This window comes from Triturus cristatus, chromosome 8 (genome assembly GCF_964204655.1).
Source record: "Triturus cristatus chromosome 8, aTriCri1.1, whole genome shotgun sequence".
Lineage (NCBI taxonomy): Eukaryota > Metazoa > Chordata > Amphibia > Caudata > Salamandridae > Triturus > Triturus cristatus.
In genome coordinates, this window is record NC_140591.1 from 1152648226 (window position 1) to 1152650681 (window position 2456).

Sequence of the window (2456 nt, forward strand, 5' to 3'; positions counted from 1 at the left end):
AAGGTTCTCTTGCAACAGGCTTATCCACCTCGTTATGCTCAGCCTCAGTTTCAACAGCCTCCGCAGTTTCAGAGGGTGTATCAAAAGCCTGAGCCATATATTCCGCGACCTTTGTTAGGTCCTAATCAATGTGCCTATTGTAGAGAGGAAGGTCACTTCAAGAATAGTTGTCCGGTTTTATTGCAGCGAAATGGGACACTATATGCTCCACAAGGTCGTGCTGGCCTCCAGTCAGCAAACAGAGGTAGAGGTCGAGGTATGTTGACCCAAGAACAGCGTTCCCTTCCTCCTTCTAATTCCGTGAATTACTTTGATCAGCAAAACGTTCAGTCTACACAGTATTACAATGAGGATTATTACATTGAAGACGGGAATGAAAGTCTTCATGCTAACTAGGACAGCCACGGACAAAGTAAGGGAGTTGTGTCGATTCCAGTAGATCAGAATGGACCTTATGTTAAAGTCACTACAATGGGTGTTTCAGAGCCATTTCTTTTAGATACTGGTGCGATGAGAAGTTCTATCATTCATTCTAAACTCCCTGGGGCACCTTTGTCTGGCTTAACAAATGTATCTGTAGGATTTTCTGGCGCCCCTGTTCGTAATCCGGTTTCTTGCCCTTTGGCCATTTCAATTGGCCCTTATGATTTGGAAGCTCCGCTTCTTTTGACGAATGGTTGCGGTGAGAATCTGTTGGGTTTGGACTTATTGAAAAGAATGCATGCTATGATATATTGTTCTCCTTCTGGTGTACATCTTACTTTAGGACAGAAATTGACTTCTCCAATGTATTTGTCCAAAGATCAGTTTCCACCTGAATTGCTTTTTCTTCCGGCAACGCTTTGGGCCACGGGTCCGAACGATGTAGGCTGTCTTGAGATTCCACCTTATGTTGTTACTCTCAAGCCTAATGTTGAATTGCCACGTATTCCACAGTATAGAATTTCCACTGAAGGTGAAAAAGTGCTTTTGGAAATCATTCATGATTTGATCCAGAAGGGTGTGGTTGAAGAATCGAGAGGAAACATATGCAATAGTCCTATTCTTCCTGTTCTTAAACGCACTGATCCTTCTCAGCCTCCTGTATATCGTTTCGTAATTGATCTTCGGGAGGTAAACAAAACTGTTGTACCACAATTTCCTGTTGTCCCAGATATCACTGCACTGTTGACAATGATACCTTCCACAGCGACTTGGTTTTCTGTTATCGATCTAAAGAATGCCTTCTTTAGTATTCCCATTGCAGAAGAAAGTAGAGATATTTTTGGCTTCTCTCTTGGTGGCCGAAGCTTCCGGTTCAAGCGCGCACCTCAGGGCTATTGTGAAAGTCCCTCTATTTACAGTCAAGCTTTAAAATGTCATCTTGATACTTTTCATTTGCCGTCTGGTGCTGCTCTTATTCAGTACATGGACGACTTGTTAATCGCTGCTGATTCACAAGATATTTGCAAAAACGTGACTGTTGCATTGTTACGCCATTTGTTTAATCTGAATCATAAGGTTTCACCTTCCAAACTACAATATGTTCGTCGAGAGGTTACCTATTTGGGTCATCTCCTATCAAAGGAGGGACGACAGTTAACCCCAGAACAGATTCAGGCGATTGCGCAAATGTCTGTGCCGTCCACACAAAGGGAGGTACGTGCCTTCCTGGGCATTACTTCCTATTGTAGGCAGTGGATCCCTAACTTCTCTCTGTTGGCCAAACCTCTGTTGGCACTCACTTTGAAAGATACACCTCAGCCCCTTCCATGGAATGACGAATGTCAGAAAAGTTTCACTGACTTGCGTGCTGCGCTGTGTTCTGCTCCTGTATTGGGTACTCCCAATTACAGTAAGCCGTTGACGCTATATGTTCATGAAAAAGAAGGTTGTGCGTTGTCAGTTTTAACGCAGTGTTTTGGAGACAAACTGCGACCATGTGCATATTTTTCAGCTACGTTAGATCCAGTAGCTAAAGCATTACCTAGTTGTCTTAAAGCGACAGCAGCAGCAGCAATTTCTATTCGACAGTCTGCTGGAGTAGTGTTAGATAACACACTTATTGTTATGGTGCCGCATGCAGTGGATACCTTACTAAACCGAACGAAAACACAGCATCTTACGAGTGCTCGTTTGTCTGGATATGAGCTGACACTTTTGGCTAGTCATGTGCACATCAAACGATGTAACACTTTGAACCCAGCTACTTTGTTGCCTCTTCCAGTAGATAAAAATGATGAAAAACAACATGATTGTTTCCTCCGTACTGAGGAAGAGACAAAAGGAAGAATTGACTTGAAAGATACGCCGCTAGAAAATCGGGATGGAATTCTATGGGTGGATGGTTCTTGCTTTAAGCTTCCTAATGGAGATACAGTTTCAGCCTATGCTGTTACTACTTTACATACAGTTGTGGAAACAGCACGTATCAGACACAATTCAGCTCAAGCAGCAGAACTGATAGCTTTAACAAA